Source organism: Cervus elaphus, chromosome 12, assembly GCF_910594005.1.
Source record: "Cervus elaphus chromosome 12, mCerEla1.1, whole genome shotgun sequence".
NCBI lineage: Eukaryota > Metazoa > Chordata > Mammalia > Artiodactyla > Cervidae > Cervus > Cervus elaphus.
Window position 1 is genome coordinate 9,492,973 of NC_057826.1, and position 24,842 is coordinate 9,517,814.

The 24,842-nt window shown below is 38.7% G+C and overlaps 1 pseudogene; it reads right to left on the reverse strand.

The window, feature by feature from the left end:
* Positions 1-792: 792 nt before the first annotated feature.
* Positions 793-24,842, reverse strand: part of LOC122705063 — a 41,295-nt pseudogene continuing 17,245 nt past the window's right edge.

Sequence of the window (24,842 nt, forward strand, 5' to 3'; positions counted from 1 at the left end):
GACTGGCAGGCTACAGTCCATGGTGTTGTGAAGGACTGGACTGAGCGACTACATTTTCACTTTTTCTTTTAACTTTCTTTTCTTTCTTTGACCCTCTGTATTCATGGAGTTTGTGTTTCAATGAAAGATATCATTTTGTTAATTACAAAGAAATGTGTCATTACACTTAAATGTAATTAATATAGTTATTTTTCAGTATAATATAAAAGTAAAAGCATCATAAAACAAATAAAATGAATTATGAAACCAAAGTCTTATTGGAGATGCTGTTGTTGTTAAGTGGCCCAAGCCAGGCCTCCCTGTCCTTCATTATCTCCCTGAGTTTTCTCAAACTCATGTCCATTGAATTGATGATGCCATGCAACCATCTCATCCTCTGTCATCCCCTTCTCCTCCTGCCTTCAATCTTTCCCAGCATCAGGGTCTTTCCAATGAGTCAGTTCTTCACATCAGGTGGCCAAAGAATTGGACTTCAACTTCAGCATCAGTCCTTCCAACGAATATTTAAGGGTGCTTTCCTTTAGGATTGACTGGTGTGTTCTCCTTGCTGTCCAAGGGACTCTCAAGAGTCTTCTCCAGTACCACAATTTGAAAGCATCAATTCTTTGGCACTAAGCCTTCTTTATGGTCCAACTGTCTCTTCTGTATATCCTGGAAAAACCATAGCTTTGACTATATAGACTTTTGTCAGCAAAGTGATGTCTCTGTTTTTTTTTTTTTCTTTTTTTTAACATTGCCAAAGTAGTTGAATTTATTATTTCACATAAACTTTATGGAATTTAAAGAGAACAATCAAGGTGTCTCATGGACTGGAAATTGACTTATTAATTCCCTTTCACTTCCAAACTTCATCAAGCATTCACTACAGTTATGAGGTAAATCAGCCAAATGTTTGTGATCTAGATGAATTTTAAAATCTTCAGTCTCTCCTGTTGAATATTCAGCGTATTGACATAAGCAAATCCCTTCAGATAAATGCGATTTAAATCTTTGCAATATTCTAGCATACTTGAGAAGCCTTTCCCACAGTCATCATAAACATGAGAAAAAAATTTAATATGTTCAATAGCAACGTATCTGTTAACATTTGTATGAAGTCTACTCTGAAACCCACATACTTGACTAACAAAGAAGTTTTTACATTTGTCAAGTGTGATTTTGCTTAAGAGGCTCTACTGTCCATGTTCCCCAGTGTTACTTACTTTATTTATTACTTATTTGTTACCCTTTATAAATTAACTGCATGCTCATTTACCACATGGCTATGCAAGCCTTCTGGATCATTCACTTCATGTTCACAGAACAGACACAAGTGCCGTTCATCAGAGCTGTGCTCCTGGAAATGTAGGTAGAGCTCCCTGCCCGAGGAGAACTGTATGTCACACTTCTCACATACATAAAGGTGATCACTAAAATGGGGGTCTGCAATGTGCTGGTCTCAAAATTTGCTCTTTTTTAAAATTTATTTATTTATTTTAATCAGAGGCTAATTACTTTACAATATTGTAGTGGTTTCTGCCATACATTGACATGAATCAGCCATGGGTGTACATGTGTTCCCCATCCTGAATCCCCCTCCCACCTCCTTCCCCATCCCATCCCTCTGGGTCATCCCAGTGCACCAGCCTGAGCACCCTGTCTCATACATCAAACCTGGACTGGCGATCTGTTTCACATATTATAATATACATGCTTCAGTGCTATTCTCTCAAACTGTCCCACCCTCGCCTTCTCCCACAGAGTCCAAAAGTCTGTTCTTTACATCTGTGTCTCTTTTGCTGTCTTGCATATAGGGTCATCATTACCATCTTTCTAAATTTCATATATATGCATTAATATTCTGTATTGATGTTTTTCTTTCTTACTTCACTCTGTACAATAGTCTCCAGTTTCATCCACCTCATTAGAACTGACTCAAATGCACTCTTTTTAATGCTGAGTAAGAGCCCATTGTGTGTATGTACCACAGCTTTCTGTCTTATAATCACAGTATTTACAAATGTAGGGATCCTCTTCATGCAGTTTGGATGTTTGATCAGAAGCTGGTAGAGAAACTTTCTCTGCATACTCAGCACACATTTGAATCAGTACACTTTAAGCTTCAAGATCATATGCTGCTTTAAATCAGAAAAATATTTTCTGTTGAACTCACAAAGTTCACATTTATAGGGGTCACTGCTATTAGCTCTCAATAAGGCCATTTCTGCTGGGCAGTCACATTCAAAGCTTGGCTCTTGCCAACAACTCTGCAAGGTTGAGCTGGTGACTCTTCATCAGTTTGGTCTCGGAGAGTCTCAGAGGATTTGTTTTCTGTCTCTATATCATAATCTTCAGAAATCTGGTGCACTTCTGCAGCAACTGGAACATCTTCAGTAGTGTGAACTTCAGTGGGGTTCTCTTCTTGAGTCTGCCGGTGGGCTGATTCAGGAGAGTCAAACTCTTCATCACAGATATTAATATCAGCAGATTTTTCTGTAGGAAAGGCAGTGTGGTCTAGAATTCTAAGTACAGGACTGGGAATCAGGTTGTATTGATTTCTATTTCTGGACTTGATTCCATCTGTAAATTCTGGCAAGACATTTGATGTCTCTGTATCTGAATCATCATCTTCGTTGTCAAAATATCTTGTCTGCTTGCCTCATAGAACAAACATGGTAACAATGATCAGAAAAAAAACTCCACTGAACCCATCTGCAATTCTGCTTATTCCAGAGGAATCTGAATAAGGAGAAAGATGTAAAGTCTTCCTTTTTCTTTTTGTAGGATATTCATTCACATCTTTTTAATTTGCTGTAATGTTTAATACTATAGTGAGGGAAAAAAAATTACAGAGAAGTTTTCACAGATAGTAAAATATGCACTCCACATCTGTGCCATAAGCCTTAGGGGCCCACTAAGAGGGTGGGGAGGTGAGGAGGTGAGAATTGGGGCTGAGGAGGGACCACAGGCCTCCAGCCCCGAGGGTGGTCTGGTGGCCCATGACCCCTACAGACACCTCCATACCAACACGGGTTCCTTCAGGGCATGTCTCTGCTTTTTAATACGCTGTCTACGTGAGTTGTCATAGTCTTTCTTTCAAGGAGCGAGCATCTTTTAATATCATGGCTGCAGTCACCATCACAGTGATTTTGGAGCCCAAGAAAATAAAGTCTGTCACTGTTTCCATTCTTCCCCATCTATTTGCCATGAAGTGATGGGACCCAAATCCATGATCTTAATTTTTGGAGTGTTGAGTTTTAAGCCAGCTTTTTCACCCTCCTGTTTCACTTTCATCAAGAGGCTCTTTAGTTTCTCTTGCTTTCTGCCACTAGAGTGGTATCATCTGCACATCTGAGGTTGTTGAAATTTCTTCTGGCAATCTTGATTTCAGCTTGTGATTCATCCAGCCCGGCATTTCACATGATGCAACCTGCATATAAGTTAAATAAGCAGGGTGACAACATACAGCCTTGATGTACTCCTTTCCCAATTTGGAACCAGTCCATTTTTCCATGTCCAGTTCTAATTGTTGACTCTTGACCTGGATGTAGGTTTCTTAGGAGACAGGAAAGGTGGTCTGGTATTCCCATCCATTTAAGATATCCACAGTTTGTTGTGCTCCACACAGTTAAAGGCTTACCAGAAGGAGATGCTTTTTCTGGAATCCCCTTGCTTTTTCTATGATCCAGGATTATTTATCTCTATTGGAGATAAAACTCATTATCAGATTGAAAGTTTGTTTCATATCAACAAAATATTTCCTAATAAATGATACAAACATATTCAATGATTTTAGAATGAAGGAAATAAGGAATTTCACATTCCTAACTTTAATAATCTCCTTGAGGCTACTTTAGCTTTCACAATAAGGGAATGTATAGACTAAGAAGAGGAAGTATAATTAAAATATATAATAAAAGGTAATAATAGTAAAGATAATTTTTAAACTTCAAATAAAGGTTACCAAAATGTTACATTAAATTTTATTTCAAATAATTATGTACATCCTTCTAGGTTAGATTATAATAATGACCCAACAGTACAATTACAATGTATCCACATTTATGTCATTCTTTTAAAAAAAAAAAATTACAATTCAAAGGTCAATAGCAGTTTTAAGACCAGAAGGGAAATATACAGTTGGAAATTTCAGTCTGTTAGGATTAAGGAAGACTGACCAGTTCCATAAGTGTACATGAACTCATGCTTAATGACTCCAATAACAACACTAGTCTTTATATAACGCTTCATCTTTGAGTGTTTTCCCAACCTACTCTAGTTAATCAGTCAGTCAATTCAGTTGTTCAGTTGTGTCCTACTCCTTGCGACCCCATGGACTGTAGCACGCCAGGCCTCCCTGTCCATCACCAACTCCCAGAGTTTACTCAAACTCAAGTCCATCGAGTCAGTGATGGCATCCAACCATCTCATCCTCTGTCTTCCCCTTCTCTTCCTACTTCAGTCTTTCCCAGCATCAGGGTCTTTTCCAATGAGTCAGTTGTTCACATCAGGTGGCCAAAGTATTGGAATTTTAGCTTCAGCATCAGTCCTTCCAATGAATATTCAGAACTGATTTCCTTTAGAATGGACTGGCTGGATCTCCTTGCAGTCCAAGGGACTCTCAAGAGTCTTCTCCAACACCACAGTTCAAAAGCATCAATTCTTTGGTGCTCAGCTTTTTTATACTCCAACTCTCACATCCATACCTGACTGCTGGAAAAACCATAGTCTTGACTAGACAGACCTTTGTTGGCAAAGTAATGTCTCTGCTTTTTAATATACTGTCTAGTTTGGTCATAACTTTTCTTCCAAGGTCATAACTTTTCTTCTCTAGATAATGAGGACAGAAAATTCCTGCTGAGCCCTTCAAGGATTTCCAATAACCTTTCTGTCATTTGGAGCCTCCTTAAAATCCAAAATGCATTTGCTTCTTTAAGAACTTAGCAACGATTAATTAAACCATGTAAAACTTTAAGGGGCATATCATCTGAACAACTTTCATTCCCACGAAATTCTCTGTATTTAAGACTTATTTCCAAAGACTACCCTTTGTTACTTCTCATAAGTTTTAGTAACCAACTGGTTTTGCCTTGATAGTTTATAGTCTAAGCTTATTTGACCTGTGTAAAAGGAAGGATACACAGTTTATAGCTATAACTCACACATAGATTTCAATAATAAAAAATAAAAAATGTAACCAGATTTTTAAAAATTTTAGTACAAGATATTCAATGGCTATTATATCTCCCAAATAATGATCTGACTCAAACAGTCAAGTAAAGACATTCTTGAGGGAAAAAATAGTTTACTTAGTTTATGTGCATTCTTTTTTTTTTTTTTTTCCTTCTGGGAGAGTGCTCATGTTTTCCTAGGCTTCTTTATTTGTTTGCTTGTTTTGAATGTTATTCAGTCTCTCTCTAAGCTCTTGTTTTCTCAGTCAACAATCTGATTAGAGCCAGACAATGTCTGTCCCAGAAAGATAAGAAACCTGCCTAACAGAAAATTAAGGAATCTTAGTTCCAAGTGAGGCTGTCTTACTCACTGACGTAGTGAATTAGAGGAAACAAATTGGAAGTGAGAGGACAAATGGAGATTTCTAAATGTGTTTTCCCATCACTATGGCTATTAATAGAATCCTTGCTTTTTCAAAAAAATTATTGGGTAATATTTGTGCTGTGCTATATATCCATAATGACCAAAGGCACTGTAGAGGTAGAAAAACAGAAGCTTATAATAATCAGAAAAAATAATAAAAAACATTTATCAAAGAAGTCATTCAAAGATGTCTTTCTTCAAAGTTCTAAACAAAGAAAAACATTTTGCAGATAAAGGAGCTTACAAAAGGCTTACCCTTTCCTTAGAAAAGTTTACCAATGACTAGGCAGTACAAGCTGTGTTCTCTCTATAGGCTTTCATTCCCAAAGAAATTAGGGAGAGATGATAGAACAATTCTGCTATTTATTCCACCAAAATAGTGTAACTTCTGGTCTCACTAGTATTTTTAGCTAGGAGAAGCAGTAGAGGATAAGTAGCATTCTCATTCTAGCTTCAGCAAGGAAAACTCTATAGCCCAGGCTTTGGCAGAGTTTTCTCCAAGTGAAATGGAGCAGGATGGTGTAGAGAAGCCTCTCTGTGTTCCCTGTTTCTGGTTTGTAGGAAACAGACTTCAGCCTCCTTGACCTTCCGGGAGTTTAAGGGAGGGGATACAGAGACAAGGGAGCAGCCATCAAGAAACAACAGTGCAGGTGTGGGCTGAGTCCTGGTTCTGCTTCAAGAGGTCCACATGACAATATCTTTGAGCTCTTCTGCAGAACTAACATCCCCAACAAATGCAAGATATTAGATACTTGATGAAGCATTCTTAATTCCAGAGAATTAATTCTTGATTCCAGCAAAAGTCACAGTTTACTAACCTTGAGAACCAGGGAAGCTCAGCCGGAGACCACCTGAGGTCAGATTAAAGGAGTGGAGGCCCTGCACACACCCTAACCTTATCAGAAACCCACGCCTGAACCATCGTGTCAGGGGCAGGAGCCCAGTGAGCCCACTTTAGCCTGGCAAAGCAACAAAGCTACTCTTCTCTTCTTCTTGTTCAGCCGCTCAGTCCTGTCTGACTCCTGGTGACCCCACGACTGCAGCACACCAGGCTTCCCTGTCCTTCACTATCTCCTGGAGCTTGCTCAAACTCATGTCCATTGAGTCGGTGATGCCATCCAACCATCTCATCCTCTGTTGTCCCCTTCTCCTCCTGCCCTCAATCTTTCCCAGCATCAGGGTCTTTTCAAATGAGTTATCTCTTTGCATCAGGTGGCCAAAGTATTGGAGCTTCAGCTTCAGCATCAGTCCTTCCAATGAACACCCAGGACTGAGCTCCTTTAGGATGGACTGGTTGGATCTCCTTGCAGTCCAAGGGACTCACAAGAGCCTTCTCCAACACCACAGTTCAAAAGCATCAATCCTTCGGCGCTCAGCCTTCTTTATGGTCCAACTCTCACATCCATACATGACTACTGGAAAAACCACAGCTTTGACTATTTGGATCTTTGTTGACAAAGTAATTCTTCTCTTCTTCACCCAAAACTCTGTTGCAGATGCTGAGTTTTCAGCTTCACAAGGACCACCCTACCCTTTTCTATCTTTGGTCACAGAGCTTTATAATATTTGCTTGATTCGGGAAAATTTCATGTCATGGCACAACTAGTAAGGGTCTCTAACATGACTCCAATACCAGTTCCTTACCTGACAGGAATTAACTTTTTTTTTTTTGGTGTGTGTGCATTTTTGCCTTCTTTTTTTTTGAAAGGAATTAATTTTTTTTTCATTTGTTTTTATTAGTTGGAGGCTAATTACTTTACAATATTGTAGTGGTTTTTGTCATACATTGACATGAATCAGCCATGGATTTACATGTATTCCCCATCCCGATCCCTCCTCCCACCTCCTTCTCTACCCGATCCCTCTGGGTCTTCCCAGTGCACCAGGCCCGAGCACTTGTCTCATGCATCCAAAGGAAGCTTTGGAAATATTTTAATCTGTTTCCTTATCAAGACTAGTGTTTCCTTCTGTAAGGCTGGATTTCAAAAACTCATTTCAAATTATCCTTTTTGGTAGAGCTGTATTGTCTGCTGAAATAGATACCAAACAAACCAAATACTGTACAATATATAAACTGAAAAGGGTTTTCTGTTTGTTAGTTTTCCAACAGAATTAGGTTTTTAAGTCCAGCTCTACCAAATATTATTTGTGGTATCTTGGTAAAGCTATTTAACACCTATCTATGAGCCTTTATTTTCTCATGTGTCAAATGAAATAACAAAGACTAGCTTGCAGTGACTTTGAAGATTAAAAAATAAAAGACATGGTGCTTATCACATATCGTGGTCACAATAAGTACTCATAAGAAATCATAGTGGCTTTTATTGTTGTCTGTGGTTGTGGTTCTGTGGTACAACCTGATTCCTGTTTTCCAATAGATAGCAATCTACTTATAAATACAACAGAAATAATTAAATGGTAGTATTAATTTAACCAAAATAAATTTCTCAGAATATATATTTAGAGCAATTTAAATATAGTGATCCAAAGATGGTTATAGTTGGAGTGATGGACCAGACTGAACTTTGAAAGGAGAACAGTCCATTTATTTTGACTACCAGATGAGCTTGTAGAAATAAAACATGAGAAAAGCCTTAAAAAATAAGATTGGGAAATACTAAAAAAATCTGAATCTTTTTAAATATAAATGAGGCTTATGGAAAACTTGAATGCCATGGTGTTTAGTAAGAACTTGATTCTGACATAAGGAATATTCATTTGAGATTTTTTTTTCTTAGCCATAAAGCAACAGTATAGGATTAGCATTTTAAAAAGTTAATTTTCAAGGCCATGTGTAGAATGAATTAAAGGTGAGACGGAATGAACACAGGGAGAATTACGTGAACTGAAAAATATTTGGAGAGGAGGGAAGTTGTGGGAATAGAAACAGAGGATCAGATACAGAAGATATTTCAAAGGGTGGATCAGTAGAAATTAATGGAATAAACATCTAAAATTAATGGGTTTAATGTTTCCACTGAGGTGTCCTTTTTATTTCCATTCATACAGTTCTTGCTTCTAACTCTTGCTTGATCTGTCTCTTTGGAGGAGGAAGAGAATAATAAACAACCTCATCATTTATATCTCAGGTCTTACATCCACATCCTTGGCTCTCAAAATATAAAGGCCAGGTTTATAAATCAAGTGAGAGAAAACATATTAGAGTGTGGGAATAAGTGCTTTTCAAATTGAGTTGAACTAGTGACAAGATATAGTGGCTCTGTCATAGGCAGTTATAAAAACAGAAGACTTTAAAGGAAGAATAGTTCACTGTTCAAACACCGTATCTTGGATAACACTCCCAATGGCATTCTAGTCATATAAAACAACTAATGCATTTAATGTAAGTCTTCCAATAAACAGACTTGATATATATTCTCCAGTTTGTAAGACACAGTACCGGTGAACTCATTAGAATCTTGAACTTCAGTTTATAATTCTGATTTATAGAAAAAATTTGTTAGCAGGAAAAAACATTTCTTCAAGCACAATTTCACATGAGAACTTAATTAAAACAGGCAAAACTGTTCTCACGAAGTCAGGAGGGTGGTCTCAGAGTCCTGACGGTACTGTTCCCCGCCCCGAACAACTGCAGGATACACATGTTACCAGACTCAACATCCCCACAGAGCACAGTGTGAAAACCACTGCCTCAGTGGATCTGAGGTGTTGTTGAGCCAATATTTATGACAAGGTTGGGTATGAGGGCCCACAATGGAATTGTTCTCTCTGTCAAATTAACTTTAGGGTTAAAATATGACCTTGGATTAATTTTAATGTTAAAATGTGATCTTGGACTACTCTGAGCTCACTAGGCCTAGAGTACCAAAAGACCCAGTGCAAGATGAAAAAGCACGGACACACACAAATCACTCACCCTCTCATTTCAACTGACTTACGGTGCTAACGATCAGCTTAGATCATTTTTAAAACTTCTTTTGGTTGGGTTCATATACATGCAACTTGCTATTAACTACCAATTCAGGGAAAGAATTATTTATTCATGTACATGATGAGTGGCAAATACGTCTCCTATATTCAAGGCTAGGTAACAGAAAATGGTAAGAAAGACAAATGAGGAAGATAAAGAAAAACAAAACAAAATAACACAGAAATTTACAGTTTAAATGGTGAATTTCAATGCATAGTCTTACAGAACCCTTTCAACACACTCAAAAAGAACACAACATTATATTTCCGTGTTATAGACAAAGAACTTGGAAACTGAAATTTAGAGAGGAAATGAAATTTGTTCAATATCACGTGACTAGAAAGTGGCAAGGCCACAACTCACTCAGAACTGCATTTTGAGTTCTCAGAAATGGAGAAAAAGAGAAAATAAGATGCAAAAAGACGCCTAAAGCACAACTTTTGAAATGAAAAATAATTATAAATAGGACTTCATTAAAATTATTCTGTAATGTAGAAGACTATTAAGAGAATATAAAGAAAATCCAGTGATTTGGAGAATGTGTTTGCAAAATATATCCAAAATATTTAAAGAGCTTTTTAAAAGTCAATAGTAGAAAATAAAACAACCCAATTTAAAAATATAAGAAAAATATCTGAACAGATATCTCACCAAAGAAGATATATGATGGTAAATAAGCATATGACAACATCCTCAACATCTTACATTGTTAGAGAATTGCAAATTAAAACAAGGAAATGCCACTGCATAGCTGTTAGATAGGTTAAAACCCAAAACACTGAAACACCAAGTGCTGGTGCGGATACAGAGCAACAAAAACGCTGATTCTTTGCTGGCAGGAATGCAAAACGGTAGCTTCACTTTGAAAACAGTTTGACAGTTTCTTGCGAAGTTAAAACATTGTCTTACCATGAAATCCAGCAATCACACTCCTTGGTATTTACCCACTTTATGTTGGAAACATATGTCCATATAAAATTCTGCACTTGGACAATTATAAAAGATTTATTCAAATCTGCCAAATCGACCAAGATATTCTTTACTAGGTAATAGATAAAACAAATTGTATACAGCCATACAAAGGGATAGTATTCAACGATAGAAAGAAATGAGCTAGCAAACCACAAAAAGATATAAGGGAACAACAAATGCATATCGCCAAGTGAAAAAAGCCTTTACACTGTATTCTTCCAGCTACATGACATCCTAGAAAAGGCAAAACTATAGGGACTGTAAAATAATTAGTGGTAGCCAGAAGTTCTGGGGGCAGGGGTTTGGGAGGAAAAATGGATGGAGCAGCAGGGGATTTTTAGGGCAATGAAATTATGCTGTATGATACTGTGATGCTGCTGCTGCTAAGTCACTCAGTCGTGTCTGACTCTGTGCGACCCCATAGACGGCAGCCCACCAGACTCTGCCGTCCCTGGGATTCTCCAGGCAAGAATATTGGAGTGGGTTACCATTTCCTTCTCCAATGCATGAAAGTGAGAAGTGAAAGTGAAGTCGCTCAGTCGTGTCTGACTCTTAGCGACCCCATGGACTGCCACCCACCAGGCTCCTCCATCCATGGGATTTTCCAGGCAAGAGTACTGGGGTGGGGTGCCATTGCCTTCTCCTGTGATGATGAGTATATGGATATATTCTACAATGAAATGGCAACCCACTCCAGTATTCTTGCCTGGGAAATCCCATGGACAGAGGAGTCTGGTGGGCCACCAGTCCATGGCATTGCAGAGTCAGACATGACTGAGCACACACACACATTTGCCATAACCCACCACATGTACAACATCAAGGGTGAACACTAGTATAAACTATATACTTTAGTTAATAAAAGAAAGAAAGAGAGAAAGAAGAATGCAGAGAGAATAAGTAGAAAAACGCAAGTCAGAACAAAGTCAAGAAGGCAATGGCTAGAAGCATCAACCAAATGTCTTGGTATTAACATGTGACTGTCATTATATTTGTTCATTTAATTATGTCATGTTATACTTTTCTTTCCTTTACATTTTCCCTTTCCTGTTTATGAATCTTCATATTGAGTCTTCAGCAAACTAATCATAACCCACCTCTGAATCAATCCTTGTCTCCACATATCAGATAATGAGGCAGACTATTCTTTGTTACGAGGACTTAATGACCTCCCACTTCATTAACTTATACTTTTCATAAGTAATGATTTATCCATTGGCTCCCTTAGAAAGAAAAATGCACAGACAGACTTAAGAGGCACATACACATACACACAGGTAAACTCAAATGCACCGACACATACATTTGACAAGAACAAGTCTTCTGCTTTTTGTTATAACACCCTGACTAAACCTGACAGCAACATCCATAGAGAACTGTGCCTAAGGAACAGGAAAAGTACAAAACTCCAAAAAGTTTAAAATGTAAAAACAAAAAAAAGGGGACAGGTGACAATTCGCTCATCATGACATAATTAGCACAACCATGCTAAAAAAGAAATGAATTGAAAGTCTGAGCAGGGAAATACTGCATTCTGCGGAGTTTTCAAGTAGGCAACTAGCCCTTGAACTTAATTCTCAGTTTAATGAACCTCCAAATAATTGAATAAACAATAAACAGCCCAGGAGTATAGGGGATGGGAGAATTAAGGGAGAGCCATGATTTTCCACAATCTATCTAGGGAACAGAGGAGGGGGAAGAAGAGTTAAGAATGAAGGTGAAAGGATTAATATTCAGTGTTATTTTTATTGCAAACATCGACACGAAGATAATGAATTCTGGGCCCGACTCCTGAGATGCAGGTTACCTCCGTCCAGGCGAAGGAGGCATGAATAATTAATAATCCACTTCAAAGTTCACAACCCTCATCTCCTCCCCAAGGTAGTCATCAAGAGAGGCAACAACCAGATAATGGGAGGCGTGCTTCGTTCATCTCATGCAAATTGAAGCACCTCTGCCTCAAGGATTTCTCTTCTTTGCAGGCTTAGGAAGCAGCGGGTTCCCTGAACTCCTGGAGAGAATGTTTAGCCCCCTTCAACCACAAATCAGCCACCCAGTCTTAGCTTCTTTAAAAGTTCAAAACATCATAGGGGTCTGGCCATCAATCAGTGGTTGTATTTTTCATTCAGCTCCACAGTAGCTGGAAAGTTACTTCTGCTAGAGATCCAAGTTTGTTATCAAAAATCCAGTGCACAATATATACACAGACCTAACTTACCTGTTCACCTAAATCCAAGAAAGACAGTCACTGCATTTGGGGAAAACATTTTAAAAGCCAGCTTTCATCAATAATGACCAAACAAATATCAGGCTGAATGCACTTAGCAATTCTGATGTATATTCTTCTTCCTAGTATCACAATTTCAAACCTGTGTGTACATAAAAGTTGTTTCAGAAAATGTATTAAAAATAAGGAATCCTGGACCCCACTCCTAGAAGCTCTGATTAAGTAGGTCTTAGGTGAGACTGAAGAATCTGTGTTATTGCTAAAAAGAATCCAAGTGATACAGGAATTCCTCGGACTACATTGTGAGGAACAACCAACAGGTACTGACACTTAGCATCCATGGACTAAATACTCTCAGTTTTGACTCTTTTTATCAAACCTTAATTTCAGTGTCATATGGAACATACCTGAGGCACCAAACTGAAACCCATGCACACTATAAACAGAGTTGATTTGAGGGGCAAGTCAGTAAACTAACATGTTGCACATCTCAATAGAGCCTTTTTTTTATCTGCTGATTTTTTGCAATGATCCTCACAAAATGGCTTCCCCTTCCTTCTCCACCAAAAGGAAAAAAAAATAAAACCTTCCCTGGAAAACAGTCATCAAATAAGTCAGAAAGCTTTGCAAGACATTGAAAAAGGTAGAGATACATAACAATTTGCTGGGAAAATAATACAGAGTAACTGAGATGAACTCATGAAGTCACTTCTATGAGATTGTCAGCTACTGATCAGAGATAAATAAGAAAATAAAAGAATTTTCAGGCATACACACACACACACACACACACATATATATAAACACATTCATACACACTCATTCATATTCTGCCACTAAAAAACAGGGTTACTGAGAAAATCAGTTTCTTCCTGGAAGGTCTAAGCTTTTCATCGACAAAATAAGGTTATCAAACTAATTCTCTGTAACACCAACAGCTATGATTTTATTTGCCAAAACTTTGCTGAACTCATTTGTAGTGCCTGCCGCTGCTGCTAAGTCGCTCCAGTCGTGTCCGACTCTGTGCGACCCTATAGACGGCAGCCCACCAGGCTCCTCCATCCCTGGGATTCTCCAGGCAAGAACATGGAGTGGGTTGCCATTTCCTTCTCCAATGCGTGAAAGTGGCAAGTGAAAGTAAAGTTGCTCAGTCGTGTCCGACTCTTCGCGACCCCATGGACTGCAGCCTACCAGGCTCCTCTGCCCATGGGATTTTCCAGGCAAGAGTACTGGAGTGGGTTGCCATTGCCTTCTCCACCTATAATAGTGTTATTCACTTTACCATCATACTGAGGACCAATAATTATTTTTTTTAGTTATTTATCCTTCATACATTTCTACTTGTATTTCCAAACTACCCCTCACTATATACTTAAAGTATATGTAAGGATACTCACATATTTAAGGTCTTTTATGCTAGGCTTCCAAAAGCAAACAATTGGCGCACTTAAAGTAGGTGTCTTGAGGAGAGTTAATAAACTATTTTATAAGTGAGAGCGTTTGTAAGGAAATCTCGATGAGCCGTGCAGTAACCCAGGGTTAGCAACTGCAGGAGATCTGCTGTCACCGTTAGGAACGCAGGGCCCCTGGGACAGTGGACAACACCTCCTGCCAGGACCTGTGCTCCGTGGTAGGGGAGGCAGAAAACCCATGGAACTCTGCAGAAAGGAGATCAAGGAATTAAACCCCCGCCTCCTTCTTCTCCCTTCTCCTACCTGCCTGCTAGTGCTTCCCATTGTTCAAACCAAGTCAGAGGTCAGAGGGCAAGAGAGCCCTTGGATAGAATCCAGGAAGGTTGACTTCTTGGGGCACAGAGCATGGTGAAAATGTGTGAAGAGTGATGCTTGAGAGAAGAAAAATGGAAAATTATTCTTATTTCTTATGTAGAAGCCAACCTGAAGTTTCTACATATTCCTACCTGCTTAATGGTTCGCTGAGTTACCATTGGATTCAGTATCCTGTTAAGCGGATGGTTCATGTTGCCTTATGAAGGTTACTCTATCTCTATTTCATATCACCTCAGACTTGGAACTTGGCTGCTTTCCCTTGATTCCTACAGAGCAACCACTTGCATGAGGCCTGTGTGCGCGGAGCAGACTTTACCTGGTTAGGGAAGTAGGGAGATTCAGACACAACCATGCAGTAAAAGTTCCATGTTCCTATTTTCCAAGACGCAATCATTCCCTTCAGTTCCAGTCTGGGTTCCAGTTTCTGGCCATGGTTTGGACCCCTGTCCTACCCACCATCAAATCCTAAAAAACGGATTCATCTTAAAAAGCAGTTGAGGGAAACTTCATACGCATGTGGTCCTCAAGCCCTCCTTCTCACAGAATTCAGTACATTTCACTTGCTTCTGTGCCCTCCCCTTATCATAGCTACCATCCTGCTGCACCACTAGACTTCAGATGCATTTTTTTAAAGGTTTTTAATTTTACTTTTTATGCTTATGTCAGGACTTGCCAGCCCAACGCATGTGGGATCTTAGTTCCCCAACCAGGGGTCAAACCCATATTCCTTGCACAGGAAGGCAAATTCTTAGCCACTGGATTATGAGGCCAGTCCCAGGGCTGTCATCATCACATCCACACATCCAGGGTCTATTGTCATACTTTAATTAAGTAGACATCCGACTAATGCCTTTTTAATAAATGTGTGATCTTCCAGAATAGGACAAACCCTCTGTGCATGCACACACACACATACATACACCTCTTTCACCACGCACAGCTTTATAAAAACTGAGGCTGTGAGAAGAGAAATAACACACCTCAGAATCCAGGGATCCTACCTCTTCAAATTGATATTCTCCATAATACTCTGATACTCCAGCTGTTTACATATAAGGGTGTTCAATGAATTTCCTTATCCTAATTCTGCTACAAAATGTCTTTATAGCTTTTTCTCAACAAGTTATATTTAAGAGAAACAAGTTACAGAAAGAAATTTTCTTCTGAAGAAAAAATTTCCTGCATCAATTTTGTTGGTCCAGCTCTCATATCTGTATATGACTTCTGGAAAAACCATAGCTTGGACCATATGGACCTTTGTGCAAAGCATTATTTCTGCTTTTTTAATGCACTGTCTAGGCTTGTCATAGCAAATATGCAACAATGTCCCAGCATTTAAATTAACATGTACACATTTGTTGTGTTTACAATATTAATATTGAAAATGTCATTAAACTGATAAAAAAAAAAAAAGAGGGCATGAATTAACACTTGATGATGGAGATTTTGGCCTCAAAAAACATTTTTATTTTTAGCATTCAGCCTAATACTCTGTATCCAAAGCTTTTCTCTCAGTGAGACACCAAAGAAACAGTTCTTGCAAATGGTATATTTTGTTTTCCTAATGAAAATCCATGAAGGAAATGTTAAAAATATTTCAAAACATCTCACTGCAAATCTGCTAACTTCCTTTTAAGAGATTTTTTGTTGTTCCATCAGAGAATGTTGCTTATAATTTCATTATCACTCATCATCCTTTCATGACTCATTAATTAGTTTTACATCCAAAATGAACTGAATAATTTTATTCAACTGTCCGTACTGTCTAAAACCTGACAAAGTGAAAACACAGTATCATCTTCTAGAAGTCTCTGTGCCTCCAGAGTGATCAATTTCCCAGGTTATTTCCTAGAAGGTATCAATAGTGGAAATGACAACTTCCGCTCCATGCTACATTCTGCAAATCTTTCCTCTCTGTACCATATTCTCAAATCCTTCCTCTGCCCAAGGCCTTCCATTATCTATTTTCATGAATACTATCAACAAAATGAAAGTAATGTTTCTGTTAATATGATAAAGCCACTCCAGATATGTGTTTTTCAGATACTCACCTAATTTATTTGTATTATAAGTTCTCCAGTGATTTATGTTCAACAGTGTAAAACAGCCTTTAATTTCTTTTCTTGTCATTGTCCGTAGACTTTTTCTCTCTTTGATCTCATCTCATATGTAAGGAAATGATTCAAGTGTATGAGACTTCTTCCCAAACTTACTAATCAGAATCTGCTAGAGTAGAGGCAGGCGATCCATGCATTTTAAAGGATCTTCAATAACTGTGATGAATAGCTAGAATCGAGAAAACCGCACCAAATACAAGAATGGATCCAACACTGAAATTAATGGTGGAATACTTAGGTACATATGTCAGTATATTTTTTTTTTCACTGAGAAGAGGATGCCTTTTCTTTTTGAAATTTTCAAAGGTATCTTTAAGAATGGGACAGACACACTATGAAAATAACTCACATACTGAAAGAATAAAAGGAAAGATATTCCCATTTGAATGCAGAGTTCTAAAGAATAGCCAGGAGAGATAAGAAAGCCTTCCTCAGCGATCAATGCAAAGAAATAGAGGAAAACAACAAAATGGGAAAGACTAGAGATCTCTTCAAGAAAATTAGAGATACCAAGGGAATATTTCACTCAAAGATGGGTTCAATAAAGGACAGAAATGGTATGGACCTAACAGAAGCAGAAGATATTAAGAAGAAGTGGCAAGAATACACAGAAGAACTGTACAAAAAAGATCTTCATGACCCAGATAATCACAATGGTGTGATCACTCACCTAGAACCAGACATCCTGGAACGTGAAGTCAGGTAGGCCTTAGAGCATCACTATGAACAAAGCTAGTGGATGTGATGGAATTCCAGTTGAGCTATTTCAAATCCTGAAAGATGATGCTGTGAAAGTGCTGCACTCAATATGCCAGCAAATTTGGAAAACTCAGCAGTGGCCACAGGACTGGAAAAGGTCCGTTTTCATTCCAATCCCAAAGAAAGGCAATCCCAAAGAATGCTCAAACTACCGCACAATTGCACTCATCTCACACGCTAGTAAAGTAATGCTCAAACTTCTCCAAGCCAGGCTTCAGCAGTATGTGAACTGTGAACTTCCAGATATTCAAGCTGGTTTTAGAAAAGGCAGAGGAACCAGAGATCAAATTGCCAATATCCACTGGATCATCGAAAAAGCAAGAGAGTTCCAGAAAAACATCTATTTCTGCTTTATTGACTATGCCAAAGCCTTCGACTGTGTAGATCACAATAAACTGTGGAAAATTCTGAAAGAGATGGGAATACCAGACCACCTGACCTGCCTCTTGAGAAACCTGTATGCAGGTCAGGAAGCAACAGTTAGAACTGGACATGGAACTACAGACTGGTTCCAAATAGGAAAAAGAGTACGTCAAGGCTGTATATTGTCACCCTGCTTATTTAACTTCTATGCAGAGCACATCATGAGAAACGCTGGGCTGGAAGAAGCACAGGCTGGAATCAAGATTGCCGGGAGAAATATCAATAACCTCAGATATGCAGATGCACCACCCTTATAGCAAAAAGTGAAGAGGAGCTAAAAAGCCTCTTGATGAAAGTGAAAGAGGAGAGTGAAAAAGTTGTCTTAAAGCTCAACATTCAGAAAACTAAGATCATGACATCTGGTCCCATCACTTCATGGGAAATAGATGTGGAGACAGTGGAAACAGTGTCAGACTTTATTTTGGGGGGCTCCAAAATAACTGCAGATGGTGATTGCAGCCATGAAATTAAAAGGAGCTTACCCCTTGGAAGGAAAGTTATGACCAACCTAGATAGCATATTAGAAAGCAGAGACATTACTTTGTCAACAAAGACCCATCTAGTCAAGGCTATGGTTTTTCCAGTGGTCATGTATGGATGTGAGAGTTGGACTGTGATGAAAGCTGAGTGTTGAAAAATTGATGCTTTTGAACTATGGTATTGGGGAAGACTCTTGAGAGTCCCTTGGACTGCAAGGAGATCCACCCAGTCCACCCTAAAGGAGATCAGTCCTGGGTGTTCATTGGAAGGACTGATGCTGAAGCTGAAACTCCAATACTTTGGTCACCTCATGCGAAGAGCTGACTCACTGGAAAAGACCCTGATGCTGGGAGGGACTGGGGGCAGGAGGAGAAGGGGACGACAGAGGATGAGATGGCTGGATGGCATTACTGACTCGATGGAAATGAATTTGAGTAAACTCCAGGAGTTGGTGATGGACAGGGAGGCCTGGCGTGCTGCGATTCATGGGGTCGCAAAGAGTCAGACACGACTTAGCGACTGAACTGAACTGAACTGAACTGAACTGAACTGAAAGAATGGTAGTATTTTTAAGATATCAAGTCTTTTGACTTGAGGTCAAAATAGAATCATCTTTCCTAAATTCTGTTCTCTGCTTATTAAAAAGACTTAAAGTCCCAGGGTACATGTGTCTAAAGAGACATAACAGGATTATTCATACTTCTGTGCCAAAAAAAGTCCTTCTAAATATTCCTGTTGGCTTATGTACCTTCCTCTACTGAACCTCCCAACAAACATCTCCAGTATCACTTACTGATTCTCTATCAACGTCTGCTCTGGACCCTTGCACAGACACCCTGCTCTCATCATTTATCCTGGGTTACGATGCACAAACAGGCTGCTCGCGTGCAAGCGCGCTGAGCAAATGGAGCAGATGGCTTCATGCATTAACAAGTGCTGTATGTGCCTGTGGGGGAGGAAGGGAGGTGGGCTTTTTTTTCTATCTCATTTATGCGCTAGCAGTGGCCCTTCTTTTCACCACACACTTTTTTTCTTCCTATTGGAAGGAGTCACACATGCATATCCAAAGGCAAGAATTTATGCATAATCTGCCCCTTTCATCCCATAGTTTTGATCCCTCTTGGGCCTTCTATAGAATAGAAATCCTTATGTATTAACCACAATAAAGGAAAGTCAGAGTTACCCAACGACAGTAAAAACACAACAATATACAATAACAACATTCTACGATCATACATTCTATGGTATGTCAAGACTTATAATAAGCAACTTAAATTTTCATTTGATTACATTTCCTTATCTATAAAATTAAATACTTCACTCACTGGGCAGTTGAAAGCTATGAGGGTCTAAAATGATAATGCTCATGTAAAGATTTTGTAAAATCCTACAAATAACAAAAGTATAAAATAGCATTAATATTATTGATAAAGTTACAATTTACTGTTGACAAACAGAAAAATGTTTATCACTATAAGAATACCAGAGAATAAGTCTTGTCTCTGATTTCAAAGTGCTGACACCTCAGTGAAGGACCTTAGATGAGCTATACAAATAATCTGTCATAGATTAGAGTGTAATACTAAATTCGAATTGAGTCAAGTGATCAATATGAGCAAAAATATAATCATCAAAATGGTATAGTCCAACAAAATTTGTGGAGGGTACAGAACTTAATTTATACTTTAAAAGATAATTAGGATTTTAATACAAGCAATGGTTAGTTAGGAAAGCCTGAGAAATGCTACCTTTAATTAATACTATTTTTTTCCAACTTCTTCCTCTAAGGAGTATTCCAAATATTAAATAAATTTTGATCCTCCCAGGCAAAGTCATTAGAAGCATGGCATAATGGTACAATCAATAATAGATCGGGATTAATAAGGGAAAAGCAATTAAGAGAGATGAAAGGTCACGTTGCTTGGCACTCAGCCATGTAAGAGTGTTGGTTGCTTTGTCAGTTCCACCTTGCTCATGGTAAAGGGTTCATTCAAAAGTCTGGCACAAAAATAATCAAGTTGATAAAGCAGGTATTTTCTAAGTACAACATGTTCCTTTGGGCATGAGATAAAAAGATCTGTCTCCAAACAGTACTTCACCTTTTCGCGGTCTCAGAACAACCTAGAGGGACTCTCCTTAGGGAACTGCTCAGTGGGGAACAGGCTCCTCTCCCAGTTTTACACCCCATTCCCTGATAGCTCAGTAGGTAAAAATCTGCCTGCAATGCAGGAGACCCTGGTTCAGTTCCTAGGTTGAGAAGATCCCCTGGAGAAGGGAAAGGCTACCCACTCCAGTATTCTGGCCTGGAGAAATCCAAGGGTCACAGAGTCGGACACGACTGAGCGACATCCACTTTGGGGCATGCTTTTGCGGTCCAACTCTAAAGCCGGCTCTTTAAAAACAAACTCAGGCTTTCATAAAAATGATTTGGGCCAAAATAAAATGAAACAGCTTTCTACTCATGTAGACACAGAGAGTCACAAAGAACTAGAAAAATTCTTAATAATCCCCAAAATTCAAATAACACAAGTTATACTGTTAATGTTTACATCTGCTTTATATCTTTGGGGGCAAGTAATGGATCATAGCAGGTGAATTTTTGATCAAACAGTGATTACTCATCAAAGAAAAGCAGAAAGGGAGCACAAGAGCACCCTTAGTCCTTTTCACCTTAGCCTTTCTTGTTCTCTTTCTGATGATTCTTTTTCAATTGATCACATGGGACCTCAAGAAAGAGCAAATACTAAAAATATTTGTTGAATGAATGAATTGACCAAGCAGAGGCAAAAAAAACAAAAACAAAAAAACCTCATTAGCTTTGAAAACAATGGCAGTGAACTCATCTTTTATTAAGTGCTTACTGTATGTCAGGCACGGTGCTTAGATTTTTACACTCAGTGATGAATATTCATCACAAAAGCCCCTTAATGTGTGTTCTATTATCAGGTCAGTTTTATAGATGAGAAATTGAGGCTCAAAGTTCAGCTCAGAAATAGTCAGAGTAGAATTCAGAAATAGACTAGAATTCAGAACCAAACTTATTGAATTCCAAAGCTAAGCTCTTAACCTCTGTAGGGTTTCTATCCCTATTATAATCTATTCAGGTTTGATAACTAGAAGAGACCTAGAGATGGAGATCAGTCCTGGGTGTTCATTGGATGGACTGATGTTGAAGCTGAAACTCCAATACTTTGGCCACCTGATGCGAAGAGCTGACTCATTGGAAAAGACCCTGATGCTGGGAGGGATTGAGGGGAGGAGGAGATGGGGACGACAGAGGATGAGATGGTTGGATGGCATCACCAACTCGATGGAAATGAATTTGGGTGGACTCTGGGAGTTGGTGATGGACAGGGAGGCCTGGCATGCTGCAGTTCATGGGGTCGCAAAGAGTTGGACATGACTGAGCAACTGAACTGAAGAGATGGAGAAAAAAGGACAGTAGAGGAGAACTTGGACTGTTTGGTGGATGGGATGAAGGTTATAAAAAATCTTTGTGTAGGAATTTACCTTAAATGTGAACTTAGACAAGCAGATTATATTTTGGGGCACATTTTCTCTTTTTGTGCTGCACATTTTCTATGCAAGATGCTACCCGATTAATCTCAATCCAATTTTGAATGATGTTTCTGTGCTACATACATTTTCCTTAGTTATGGCTGCCCTTAGCAGTAGTAACAGCCACAAATTTTAATAAATTCACAGACTCCACAGGGGGGTCTTTAATACTGTAAATTAAGGGGGATTGTAATAAGACAATTAATACACACTTCAACACTGTTCAGTGAGAAGGATCGGTATCTGGAGCTCATGACACACTATCCCCGGGTCCCATGGTGATACTGCTTGGTAGCCTGGGTTAACCCTGCTCTGCACAGTGGTGACATTTTTTGTGACATAAACTAACTATTTCTGGTACTAACTTAATCATGCATCTTGGCACTATCCTACAGGTCTGTGTCCTAGAAGCTTCAGTCTAATTCCTTCACCCATCGCCTACTTCCTTGATCCACTTACTTTATCTACAAATAATTGAGCCAGGTATTTTTCCAGTGAAAGGAAACTCCTATCTAAAGTTCAATTAAGTTGACTTGGAAAGTGAAAGTGAAGCTGCTCAGTTGTGTCAGACTCTTTGTGACCCCATGGACTGTAGCCTACAAGCCTTCTCCATCCATGGGGTTTTCCAGGCAAGAGTACTGGAGGGGGTTGCCATTGCCTTCTCCAGGGGATCTTCCCAACCCAGGGATTGAACCTGGGTCTCCTGCACTTCAGGAAGATGCTTTACCATCTGAGCCACCAGGGAAGCCTTGTGGACTTGGAAACAATACCATCTGAGCCACCAGGGAAGCCTTGTGGACTTGGAAACAATCTAACAAAATGAGCTTCTGCTGCCTCAGCTATAAAACAAAACAAAGTATAACAACTTAGAAAGGGAAAGGGGTATAATAATAATATCTGTACAATTGTCTTTACTCTGTATTGAAGCAATTACATCAAATACTATAGGAAGCAATATGAAAATGTTAGTTATTGTGATTAGGAGACAGATACTCAGGTGAAAGAAGACTTTCATTAATTAAATCTTTTCTAGGAATTCTAGAAGATTAGGTAACAAAACTCTCCTGCTTTCTCCCAAAATCATTGTCCTTCATTCCCTATAGCCAAGCAACATCAAATACTGACTTAGCTCACTACCAGATGATTTAATATACGCCCTTGGAAAAATGCCTGCAGTTTTCCATTATACTAAAATCCATCTTCTCCCCTGATTCTTAAATTGTGAAAAAAAAAAAAGTGCTTCTTTATTGTAGGCATCAGGTACAATACAGTATATCTATTATAGTTGAATTCACAACCTTTAATAAACATGTCTACAGAGACCAGGTTAGAGAATAAGATAGGCATAGGGGAAAAGACTATTTAAAGCTGATAAACTTCAAAACTGGGGCGGAGGGGGGGGAATCGTTATATATTTTTCTACAAAAGTGTTTTTTTCTCTTCCCATAAATCATGGTCAATTTCCTAGTCCTAGGCTTCCCTGGGGGCTCGATGGTAAAAATGCGCCTGCCAATGCAGGAGATGCAGGTTCGGTGCAATAAGAGAAAGCACTGCAGTGAGGAACCCACACGCGGCAACTGGAGAGTAGCCCCTGCTCGCCACAGCCAGAGAAGGCCCGCACACAGCAGCAAAGACCCAGCGCAGCCTTAAAAAAATCAATCTTAAAAACTACTTTTTGTCCTGTACCTTACATTCTGTATCATCATCAAGAAAATGCAGTTGTTATTCTCATTATTATTAACCTACACTTACATATGAACCAGATTATATACCTATATACTTTTATTTACCAACTTCATTTTAGCAATTAAGATTTTATGCCAAGCCAGTACTTAAAACCATATCCGTTTGGTTGAAATCAGAGATCATTTCTTTCTGCTACATTGTATTCTAAGCATAGTATTGTATGTGAAAATTTATCAGACTGTTTTACTATGAAATTATTAGTATCTGATTAATTATATAATGTTAAGCTTGCTACTTTCTTGAGGATGAATATTTTCATTCTCTAGCACTGAATTTTGATGGGACCATATTTCAGGCATTGTAATATATATAGGGAAAAGATGGCTATTATATAAAATCAGATGTATAAGCCTTTGAATGAAATAAATGTATCATTTAATTTTATTTTTCTACACTACATCAATATGCAAAATGAAAACATTGTCTTTTCAAGATGTGTTTGCCTATTGAGAATTTCATAAGTCTCTGTAATAATGAAATCTTGTCCCAGCCTGAAAGTATCTCTATAGTTAGATCAGAGTGAAATTTAAAAAAAAAAAAAGATTTCTTTCATGAACAATGTATGTTTCATCAGAAGAACAAAGAAACAGAGCTCTAAATACTGGGTTTTCTGCTTCCCTGAGATGTTTAAGAACGACTGTCAGAGGATGACAGGTTCTGATGTTCTCCTTCTGAATTTTAACCTCCCAACATACCCTTACACCATACTACACCCTAGACATTCGGGGAATACGACATGAGGAATGACGTTTATTGATTGCCTTCTCTACAGAGCAGGCTGAGCCCTCTTTATACATTACCTTGTACAATCCCCATAAGAGCTGTTATCAGTTTATGGAAAAATGCTGAAGCAAATCTCTCCACCACAATATGAAAGAAAATAAGATTGTCCATTTTATTATCAAACCAACATATAATGATGAGTGAGATATGCAACTTTACTTTAAAGAAACTATATGGGTTCTATGCCAGCAAAACTCAACACTGGCTAGAATGAAGTTCCACACATCCCCCCAAATAGGTGGAAGGATGGATATCCTCATGAGAAAAAACCACAGGGGCTATTAATTTTTTATTGACCATCCAGATAAGGCCTAGGAGAGACGGAATCTTACCAAACAAGCACACCTATCCTGGTTCTGCAGCAAGGTGTGCCCTACAAGGGAGACAGTAAGATTCTAGCCAAAGGAGCCCAAGTGCTTCATTCTCCAAGTCTGTTGCCATTCAGCAAGTAATTAATCTAACTGCCCTTGTTCAGAGTTAATGTT